The sequence below is a fragment of the Tachysurus fulvidraco genome, chromosome 21 (genome assembly GCF_022655615.1).
Source record: "Tachysurus fulvidraco isolate hzauxx_2018 chromosome 21, HZAU_PFXX_2.0, whole genome shotgun sequence".
NCBI lineage: Eukaryota > Metazoa > Chordata > Actinopteri > Siluriformes > Bagridae > Tachysurus > Tachysurus fulvidraco.
In genome coordinates this window covers 7649862-7661985 of record NC_062538.1, presented here as the reverse complement: position 1 = coordinate 7661985, position 12124 = coordinate 7649862, and the positions used below count along the sequence as shown (strand labels likewise).

Below are 12124 nucleotides of genomic sequence, written 5' to 3'. Positions count from 1 at the left end.
GGCCATACATCTCCTTAGCACCCAGCTCTATACAGTATAAAAAACAGTGATTAGGTAAAAGCCAGAACATTTGTTTAAGTGAAAATCTGCCCTCTGGGATCCACTGAGAGCAGCATGACGACATTAAAGGAGACACGCCATCGCCTTTCTACTGAGCTACTGTGCTGTGAACCTCCATGGAGCCTTTCTCTGAAGTGTTTAGTCATCGCTCTGAAAGGCAGCTCTGCTCCCTGCTTCTTTCCATTCAGCTTGCGATTACTCATACCTGATATTACATACTGAATAGTGGTTAGGGGAAAGTAAACAAAATTTAAATTGCTTTGCCTCTGCCTAATTGACTACATGCAATGAACAGAAATCTGGACAAACATCTCATCACCCCATATCCAATCACCGCCTCTTGTCTTTCTGTGAATGCGTGGGCTTTCAGTTTAATGTGACAATCAGTCCTCTTTCTTTTTACTTAAACAGAACAGTTGGCAATGTGCTGAAGGCTGAAAAAGGAAACCACCCATTCGCTGACAAATTGATAGAAATTACAGACCTAAGCAAAGTTCTATACAGGAAGAGGTCAAGAACCAGTTTTTGCTATGCTTCATTCTAGACAATAAGCAACATCTATATAACGCATTATCTGGAATATTTTTCTTATTTGATTTGATAATTTTATTTCATTATCTGGCAGGTTTTGTGTAGTTTCTGGCAAGTTTCTTGTGTATCATTTCTTATTATAATACTATTAGTTGATGAAATTCGGTGGCAAACTGAAGCATGACAGGTAGAATTAGAAAGAATTAGATTATACATTTTTTCTATTTAACCTATTAGTCTATAATATATATATATATATGCCTTAAATTACAACCAGACAATTTTAAAGGTAAAATGAATATCCCATGGCTGTCTCAAGAGTATTTGACTCAAAGATCTCTATGCCACATCGTGCCATTATAAGAGATCACGTTTACACAGTCTGGACTCATTTTTATTTTTGTTCAGACGAACTCTGAGTGGTTAAAAGTAGATAATGATTCCATCAGCTGTAACCTAAGTAACAGAAAATAAAGCAGACCTTCAAGTACAATATGAATGACACCAATTTTACGTTCATTAAAGCTATTTAAATTGACATTGCTTTATTTGTTAAAAAAATTTTTTATTTTTGCACATTTCTTCCCTGTACTAGAAAAATGTCAGTGTCCTTGTTTCAAGTACCACTAGAAGCCATGTCTAGATATAATATATGGATAATTGTGGGTGTCTGTATTTAAGTTTTCATTACGCTTATATTGCATACAGCTGGGCACAGGATATTGTGCATTTGATTGATGAATTCTATTACTACTACTATTATTATTATTATTATTATTATTATTATTATTATTATTATACATAAATACAAAATATTTACCTACAAATTTAAGCTTATCTAAAAGAGCGTTCATAAAGGACAACCCTGTTGTTTCATAGTGAGTTACTGCCCAGCATAATAAAAGTGATCAGGGCAGAGAAAAGAAATCAAACACATAAAAAAAAGTTCTTTGAAACATTTGAATCACACTTTCAAAAGCATCTGAAGAACTGTATCATATTATGGTGAACAGCAATTAGTATTATGTAGGAAAAGCAGACATCCAAGTCCATCATTTCTCACAGATGCAAAGGCTTTGAAGAATGAGCCAGTATCCAATTACACACAGTTCAGGACTTACATTACAGCACTCAAAAAAAAAAGAAAAAAAAAGAAAGAAAGAGAAAAAAACAAAACAAAAAAAAAAACAAACCAAAAAAAAAACTCTTCCAAAAGTACAGTACAGTAGCCCTATTCCTTATCAGGCACAGGCTTTAACCCAATAGAAGCTTTAAAACTTTGCTTAATACAATTCTTTCGTCTCCTTCTCTCATTCACTGTCAGAGTCAACGGTTCGCGCTTGGTAATGATTGCTGCGGCTGCAGTAAACAAAATGTTCGTGGTCACCGTTCAAAGTCATACGGTTCGGGCACCATAATACATCTAAAAAATTCATTAAAACAGCTCGACACCACTTTAACTTGGCACGAAGTTCTGGAAAAACTGTGCCCAGCATCAAAATAAGGTTTGCAATGATGCGCCCGAAGGCACGGGTTGAAGACGTAATCACCATCACCAAAATTGTAATTTTTTTTTTTACACTGAAACTTGGGGGGAAAAATAGACCTACCTACCGAACCAATCCATCGCATCATCAAGCCTGGTTATCATTATCAAGGTTTGTCACAATCCAAGGGCTAACAATCCATAGCCAGCTTGTCTAATCTTGCATGCTTTATAATACTGGGAAATTCAAACCATGCTTGACAAAACAAACGTTCTCATCATCTCATGGCTTAACTCTCTGCTACAAGTGTATATTATTGAGGCATTGCAGATGTTCCAAAAGACAGAAGTAAATTAAAATGTGATTGTGTTCTTCCTCTCACTTCACTGACTTCCGATATATAGTCCACAATATTTTCTCATAGATGCAGCCGTTTGTCTGGACGTTCTGAATTCCTATCATTAAGGTCAGTGATTGACTACAGTTGAAATATTGGAACAGAACAGGAACTACATTTGATCTGCTGATTCCAATAAAACCTTCAAGAACACATGAAGAACACTTTTGTCCTTACATTTTAAAATGAATGACAGAACTTGCTTTTATTTTCACTGCTATATTATTTGCTATATTGTCTATGATTTGGTAATTGGTAACTGGAGAGACAGACCTTGCTTGGCGCTTACTATTACACTAAGCAGTACAGACTCTACCCACTTCCATGTGCCTTGTGGATGTTTCATAGATCTAGTATTTCCTATCCATGCTAGACCGTTTTACTAATCTTGTACTATTGAAATGTCACTGTGCAACTCTAGTTTTTAAGCTACAGTTGCATGTATAAGTTTAGGCACACTTGGCTTTGTTCCTTTTTAAAGTGAAAAGAAGTAACTCAATGACAACTGCATTAATCAGATGACTTCCCTCTCCAGCAAGTCTAATCTTTGTATGCCAAAATTACCCATAAAACATACGTATAATGTAGCTGTTGAAGACATTTTACCTTGACACTCTTGGGATCGATTCCAAAAACTCAATCTGAATCAGTGATTATTAAACTGGTTATAATTCTAATTCTGTGTAAATTCTACATGTCCATGTCAATTTATAATGTAAGCAAAATGACATCTAGTTAAGCCAGAAGCATTTAGGAAACAAGCGCTATAGACAGAGGACAAAAAAAATTAAAAACGATTTCTCCAAAGTTATTTTTGGAGAAAAAAGGAGCAGTATTTAATTAAGAACACTTTTCCAACTGTTAGGAATACATGTGGATCCATTTTACTTTGGTGGTTGGGTGGCGGCCAGTGGCAAATGAAACACTGGAAGGGTTGATGGAAGAATGGATTCCAGTAAATGTCAGCAAATTTAAAAGCAAATGTGACAAAGTCAGTCAAGAAACAGAAGCTGACAAGAGGCTGGCAACAGGGCAATGATTCAAAACATGCCTCAAAATCCACCATGAAATACTTCAAGTAATGCATGAACATGTCAACAGAATGTACTGAGAGTCAAATGGTAACTGAATTGTAAGTGAAACTCTCTTAACTAATTCCTACAGATATTAGGAATGTGACAAATTAACCATCCAACACAATGCAAAGCAGTTGCTCTTCATCTGGGATATAAGCATTACATTAAATAAAAGCATCTTCATAAAAGAAAAAAAAAAAACTCATTACAACAACCACATTCTTCATTCTAGGCTGAACATTTTAGCCATTTCATTAATCCACATCTCCAACAGGCAGTCTGCTTGAGGGCATTATATTATTACCTGCTATTTAAAGACACAATCACTTGCTTTGACTTTGACAGAAAAAAGGTTATGCTGACAAACGCTTGCTTTCTAAATAAGCAAATGCTTAGAAGAACAGTGCAGCGCTCTAAAGCCAGTGAAGAAAAGCAGAAGCGATAGTCAGGGCCTCTGGCCAAAAAAGGAGGACAGAAACAGAGCAACCTTACCACAGAACAACTGCTTTGAAAAGATTTCCATATTCAACTCTTACACCTGAAGGAATGTAAAAATGTCATGGGTCTAACTGGAGTGCCCGAATTCTGTGCTCCACAAGCTTCAACTAAAGCCCACAGGAATCATGATGACAAAAGCAGACATTAATTAGAGTAATATGGTACCATGTGCCAGAGGTGGTTACACTTATGACAAATATATCAGCTCAGAGTTTGAATCAGGCACATATAAAGCATGTATAATAGTAATAGTGCCTGCTGACCACTTTAGCAAGAAACAATTTTACGCAGTGTGATTAAACTGACAATTCACCTAAATCTGAATGTTCCTCGAAAAAATGCTGTGTCTGCTTTTCACAAGAAACTTTGAGTTCTGCCATGAAACAATTAGCACAAAAAAGTGTTGCCTCCGTTAAAGCATTGCTTTTTTTTTTAATTAGTTTCAGAAAACAAAAGCACACCGGGTGCTGTTAAAGAGGAGGCGAGTATAATTCCCATGACTGAGGAAGGACAAATGATCAGAGAATAGGCATGTTATACAATAGGCAAGCAATAAAACACAGTGGGGTGCACTGTTTAGGAAAATGATGATAATGCTGTACGATGCGGTGATGAGTCACTGTTCTCATTCAAGGTCTTGAAGTACCACTGTTTTGCACTGATTTTAAGATTTGCCCTGCCTAATTACACACTCATTTTAAATAGTTCTCAGTGTAGATGGATACGTGGTATTAGCATCAGGGTGGATGTGCTCCGGGATCGGGGTAAAGCTGGAACCAATGTACAAACAATGCAGTTTGTTGCCTTCGGTCTCACTGGAGTGGCACCACAAAAGCAGAACAGACAGGCTCTGGAGCGACTGCAAATCATCAGCCAGCACATCTCTGTGTAGGCTGGAGGTCACAAAAAGACCTCTAATTACACATTCATTCTGTATTAGGAATGTTCCTTTCACATAATACACAGACAGTATACGAGTTTAGCTCGTTGTCCATCAGTGTAAAGATCCTTTCTATTTTAGGAAAAAGGTGCACATATTCTGAATAGCACATACAGGGCAAATGTTGGGATAGTACTATTAAGGGCTTCGCTTTAATGAGGGCATCATTAAATAGTTGCATCACAGTTCTATATTTTTTATAAACATTACCAACTGTGTGTTTTCTTTCTGGCCTTGCCCTTGTGAAGGAGGAGTGGCCTCTGTGTCTGCAAGTAAAGGCAACAATAAAGGTGGTGCGGCTAAGGGGTTTATTAATCACTGTAGCGTTGTGGCCACTGGGCTTAACGGTTGCAGTGAAGGAAGTGTGGCCACTGGGCTTAACGGTTGCAGTGAAGGAAGTGTGGCCACTGAGTTTATGTGTCAAGTGGAAGAAATGGGGCCACTTGGTTTATGGGTTGCAGTGAAGGAAGTGTGGCCACTTGGTTTATGGGTTGCAGTGAAGGAAGTGTGGCCACTGGGTTTATGGGTTGCAGTGAAGGAAGTGTGGCCACTGGGTTTATGGGTTGCAGTGAAGGAAGTGTGGCCACTTGGTTTATGGGTTGCAGTGAAGGAAGTGTGGCCACCTGGTTTATGGGTTGCAGTGAAGGAAGTGTGGCCACCTGGTTTATGGGTTGCAGTGAAGGAAGTGTGGCCACCTGGTTTATGGGTTGTAGTGGAGAAAGCTCCTTAGAGCTTATGAATAAAAACATAAATGAAAAACTACAAGGTATACAAATTCACGCAAACATTTGCTTCCATGGCTTCCATAACTGAAACAGTCAATCCAGACTCTGAAACCACATATTAAACTAATACTGGATTTGCAGTGCAGACTGGGGTCAAAACTTGTGATGTAGTTCAAAAAAGCATAAAAATGGTGGAGATATTCAGTGCAAATAGGTAGATTGGATAACAAAACTGACACACTGGGTAATGACAGAGTGGACGTGGATCGAGTAATAAGACAGGGCACAGGATAAAGACAAATAGCAAATTTTCTAAAAAAGAAAGATACCCTTAGTAACTGAGGCTATAATAAAATATAATTTAACTGTACCACTGCATTTCTGTCATTGTAGTAGTATGAGTATTGTAGTAGTATTTCAATTTCTTTTATGCAAACCATAAAATTAACCTCTCTCTCTATATATCCCTCCATGCTAAGATATTTATTTTACCGCTGGTCGGTGAGGTGCAAGTGTGCTTTGGCCGTACAGGACTTTAAAAAATGTAATATACTTCTGAAAGCTGAATGGTGTTTTAGAGATAAATAAAATGATGAATGTGAGAACTGATGTCAGCCAAAGCTTTACAATGGCACATAAGGTTTATTAGTACTATAAGAGGTGTCCACCAGACTGAAAAATATATCCATTTCTTAGGACAATGCAGGCACTCTTGTTAAGGATAAGTGAAGCAAGTGATGAGGAGCTAGCTAAGTTATTTTGTGGTTGACGTGTTTAAAGCACTCAAACAGAGTGTTATGCGTGACGCTGACCAATGCGCTGTTCTGAAGGGCAAAATCGTCATGCTGTCCTTTCCACAAAAAACATGGCATGTTGTTGAGCTTTTAAATCTGTCAAATTAAATGACCAGACAAGGTGATTTAAAGGTCTACAGCAACTCAATCATTTGCAAGAGCCAGTTGTGATTGTAAGATCAGGAGGAACAGTTTTCACTGTGAAACTATGGTAAACTGTTCTAAATATTTTCAGGTTTACATCATATGTTTTAATACTTTAATTACTTATTATTAAACTATGAATTTATAATAACACACTCTCTAAACTAATAAGATGATGATGTAGACAAAACTAGACATAACATAGCTTCTACAGCCTGACAGTAAAGTAAAACGGTTTTGTATATTTCAACCCTCTGTAATATCACTTGATCGCATTGCCTTTCTGCTTCCTCGGGTTAATGGACTAAATAACACACCATAATAATCCAATCAGTAGCATCCACGCATTAAATACAAATAGCTGCACTGAAACATTGCATCCTTGCATGAACCCAACTCTAATTATTAGCAACACAGCTAGCAGAGTCAAGTCCCAAGTAAACGAATAAGCCTCAAACCACTCCATTATTAATAAAAGCCCATCAGGAGTGCCTTTTTGCCCATTTAAAAAGTAGGAAAATTGAGCTGATCAAAACCTGACATTTAAAGTCAGATTTATGTACAACAAACTGGGTTCAGGAACAAAACAAAGCACAAGCTGATGTCATGTAGAGAAAGCTTTAGCAGTACACAAACAGAGAATCACGGTACAATGTGGGACTAATTTACCATGTTGTATCATGAATGATGTTTCAGACATTTTGTGAACTCTTAAATAAGATTAATTTAAAAAAGGTTGCAGTGCAAAACATGTAAGTGACACAGACATGTGGTCATGCAGCCTGATGTGATGCAGTGTAACTCTTACCACCCTTATTATTTTTCTAACACAGAATGTCCTGAATATTTTTTCTCCTTTTATCACAGTGATTAACCAATTAAATGGTTCCTTAAATAAAAAAAAACAATTATAAGTAATCAAATAAAACAATTGTAGTCATGAAGCTCTGCTTAAAAACAACAAAACCTGCACTGTTTATAAAAAGCATATAAAAAGTCATGTCATGGACGGTTTCAACGGTTTCAGCTTGTTTGTTGTTCTGTCATTTTCAATAAATCTCCCAGTTTGTTTTTTAATCCGTGCATTTGGGTCTGGAATTTTGTTCCTATGAAGGCATGCGTTTCGTGACAACATAGAATTTAACCTTTTTATCGAATAATACTTGCAATAATTCCTTTTGTGAAATGACCTGGAGAAGTTTTGACATACCCTGATATTTGTGCTTTTTTCTGTTGCTTATGAAGATATAAATGGCTAAAGTCTAATATCACTGTAATCAGCAAACTGGACTACAATAATATGTGAGCAGCATACATGTACATGATTGTGTTTTTTGAGAAAACAATGTTTATGCGTGGTTAGTGAAAATGAAACATTATAAATCACTTGTATAAGGACATAAAACACATACAGAACATTGGTTCACAGGACTTTTGAGAACTGGATCTTGTATCCTAGTGTTTTTGCTTCAAAATTATGTGAAAATCATCTTGTTTACTCGCTCACAGAAAACAATATATTGATTTAAATTTTCTAAGACACTTTTTGTTTGTAAAGGGCATATGCGAGTAGGCGTCAACTATCATGCATATTAATGTAATTCACACCTGAGAAGACAAAGGCCCGCATAATGAGCCTTACAGGTAAGTCTGTGACCGAGAGAGGAGTTACAAGAATGTGGAGATTGCAAGCAGCAGGAGTTAAAAGAATGTGAAGACAAAATAAATGTGTATATTTTGTGTTTGTAGTTTATTTAGAATACTTAACTAGTGCAAACAGTGCCAGACAAGAGATAAGTACTAAAAAAAAATCCTAAAATCCACAAAGTGCATGTGTGCCAGACAAGAGTCCGAGCAAACAGACACTATACTACAAGACAGAAGCTTAAAATAAATAATAAAGTAACAATATGTATACAAGTAACAATATTGTATATGACCAATACAATATGGCTCTGTTAAAATCTTTAATGGAATCTTTTTTAATCATTAATGGAATCTGTTAAAACTTCTTACAGCATTGTTTGGGGCGATGATCTTGTTTGCATAGACCGCGTCAGGTAATTTCCATATGAATGGCGCGCACGATAGGTGGGATCACATTAGCGCTAATGAGGTCAAGCCAGAAAAACTGTACCTCTCTTTACTTACATACAGATTACACAAAAAGACAATATTTGCTTTCGATTTTAATTACATCATTTAAAAGTAGACATTTCAGGCTTTCATTAGACATATGTATCATGTTCGTGTGATAAGTATTGGCGGAGTTATTAGTTCATGTTTGTAACGTGTTTCAGGAAGATGGTCAAGGAGACAGAGATGTCTGAATGCACAACCTGGTTATTTTCTTTATTTGCCAAAAGCACAGCGTTTTGTTGTTATTATGAAGGCACTCATATAAAAGTAGACACTTCACAGTTTCGAATGATGTATTACATGTATGTGTATGATTATGAATGACTGAGTATTTTAAGTGGATTTCACGTTGAAGAGGAAAAAAGCACCAAAAACGCGCCGGCGCGCCTGTCGACCCCAGAGGGTTAAACAAGCTACTCCTTGTATTGCTCATGTTATAGCAGTTAGAAACAGTCCATCTGTTTTTCCTCTAGAATTTACATTTACGGCATTTAGCAGACACCCTTATCCAGAGTGACTTACAACTGAGCAACAGAGGGTTAAGGGCCTTGCTCAGGGGCCCAGCAGTGGCAGCTTGGTGGACCTGGGGTTCAAACCCATGACCTTCCGATCAGTAGCCCAACACCTTAGCCACCCAATTATTTGAAGGGTTCAAGTGACTAAGCTGTTATTACTGAATCCATAATGCATTAGAACAAGTGTATTATAAACCTGTTAATTTGCCTTGCAGCTTGAACTACTTTCAGAGCGGTTAAAGAATCACTCAATGCCAATAAATCAACATTTAATATTCTAAAATGAATTGCTAAATACTACTAAGCACTCTGGTCACTTATTAATGTTTAGATACAGAGTGATTCAGAAAATCCAAATTAGATACAAAGAAAAAAATTCCAGTGATGGAAGCCTGAGCTTCAGTGTGAATTTATGTCCCTTTACTAAAGAAAATCTCTATAAAAAAGGGCTCCCTAGCGAGATCCTGAGGGACAAGTGCATTCTGATAGCTAGAGCACAAAGCCAAGACGTCCTCCCCATTTCACTCCTGCTCTCATCAGCAGAAGTGTTTGGTCTCGCCTTCCAAACAGCACTGACCCTAATACAGTGAGTATCACATATTCATTGGGTAAATTATAGAGGGATAGCACAGGAAATAGGCTGCTGCCCTGAGGACTGCATCATATCTATGTGACAAGTCGGTAGTGCATGGGTTCGGATTTCAAATAGCAGCGCATAAGCCTTGAGCTAGTGTAAAAAGACACACAAACACACAGTGTATGACAGTACACCCACTTCTACTCTCTCCCACACTTATACTGTATATGCCAACTGTATTTGAAAGAAGAATATTTACATTTGTTTATTCTCTGAGGACTTTATTTACTCTGACTGGTCAAAACCTTTCCAACAAAAACTGTCAAACCAGAGAAGTAACTACCTCAGTTTAATAAAAAAAACAAAAAAAAAAAAGCACAACCTTCCGGACCATTTGTAATGCTTAGTGAATGTGTAATCAGTCCTGCTAGGGCCCTAAGCGCCTTCTTAGCTGCTGCTAGACATGAATATGAATTAGGGCCATTTCACATGCACTATTTATTCTGAACCTTGGTCTTTTCACCTCCTCGTTTCTTCAGGACAAGTCTTTGGACCAAAACCAAGTTCAGCATAGTTCAAATAAATAAATAAATAAATAAATAAATAAATAAATAAATAAATAAATAAAAAAAATCAACCCCACTAGGACTGTACTGGCCTGATTCTGAATATCGGTAATGAAACAACTTATTGGCTCAGAAATTCCATCAGATATTTTCTCATGTTATTCTCTGAAACATTTTAAACCACGTATGTGTGTTGCATTGAATGCACAACACAAATTGTTTTAAAAGCCAGCATCATTGTGTCTATTTATTTTAAAAATATAAAATTAGAATGGCTGCAAGCCTAGACCTGTGTGCAGAAAGGATACCATCGGGGAAAAAACAGCATTGTGGAAATGCAGTGTGTCCTGACTGTTGATGCTAAAGAATCCACAAAAAAAAGCTAATACTAATGATTCAGTACTGTCCATCCATAAATGCATCCATCCATCCATCCATCAATCTTCATTATCCTCCAAATTATTTTTAGGAGTTGGGAGGAAACCGGAGAACCTGGTGGAAAGCCACACAGACATACAAATCCATACAGGGAATGACCTCTGTTTAGGATTAAACCATTGACCATGGAGCTGGGCACTATTTAGATTTATTTATCAGCTTTGTATTGGCTCACTTTTTCGAGTGCTTGGACAATTTTGCTTATAAAAATGTTCAAATAGACCCAAACAAAAAAAGTTTCTAGACTAATAAGTTGACCACGGGCTCTAATTATTTGTTCAAAACAGCAAAAGTACATCCACTACTAAAGATAGCTACAATTCAGCATTTTTACAAGGAAGAGTACTTCACGCCCCCGTGTCGGGGATGATTCAACACTGAGCACTGAATCACCTAGCCTGTCTGTTTCACACCATTATTCCATTGATCAATAGATAGAAACGCAAGCTATACGAGATGTTGGCAGAAATGACGTAGCCATGTATGCTTGAGACGCTGCTGCTGATTTAACTGCAAATATTTTACATTTCCCCTCATGCTATCAGTTGTTGGTGTTGACTGTGAAGTTTCCAAGGAAATCTATTCGTGAGATACTATGATCTAACCTGCCAGAAATATGAAGAAATGTTGTTCATGTTCTGGTGAGAGTAGACATCAGTCTCCCCATTCAGTCATTGTGTTACCGAATCCGTCCCTGCTGTCATGATATTTGACACTAAATCAATGGACATGAGATCATGAGGAATTCTCCTTGGATGTCCCTTCCTCTCCCTTAGCAATCTGATCTCATGTGCTTAAGCCTCAGTAATAAGGATGTCTGAGATGGCCTTCAATCATAAATTCATTCCCAACAGCAGCCAACAGGCCATGCCTTTTCTGGAAACACCCAAAAAAGTCAAAGGCATTTGTATGTAAATTTACTAACACAATACTTGACCTTTGAAGAAACTGGGGGGGGGGGGGGGGGGGGGGGGGGGGAGACACACTGGAAAAAAAAAACACTGAAAAAATTATCAAATCTCCTCACTTTAGAGAGAGTTTTTTCCATAAAATATACATTTTTTTAAACCTAGCTAGTTTCAGACTGTGCAGTACCAAATAAATAGTTTCTTATAGCTCTGGTCAGCAATTACAATTTGATTACGGTCAAATAATACATGTGTAAATATGCTAGCAGTGGCAGCAAAAGGGCTTTCAGCACAGTCCCCTGCAATGACAAAAAAAAAAAAAAACAACC

The 12124-nt window shown here is 37.2% G+C and overlaps 1 protein-coding gene across 9 annotated transcripts in view; it reads right to left on the bottom strand.

Annotated features, from left to right (window-relative positions):
- Positions 1-12124, bottom strand: part of arhgap32b (Rho GTPase activating protein 32b) — a 94901-nt gene that overhangs the window by 65849 nt on the left and 16928 nt on the right. Inside the window, exon 1 of one of the 9 annotated variants that reach the window (XM_047805310.1) lies at positions 4044-4062. The exons of 7 other annotated variants lie outside the window; for them this stretch is intronic. The gene's annotated coding sequence lies outside the window, so the exon portion shown is untranslated. Of the gene's footprint in view, positions 1-3081; positions 3103-4043; positions 4063-12124 lie in introns of those variants that run through there. One more of the 9 variants, XM_047805308.1, reaches the window with a different exon arrangement.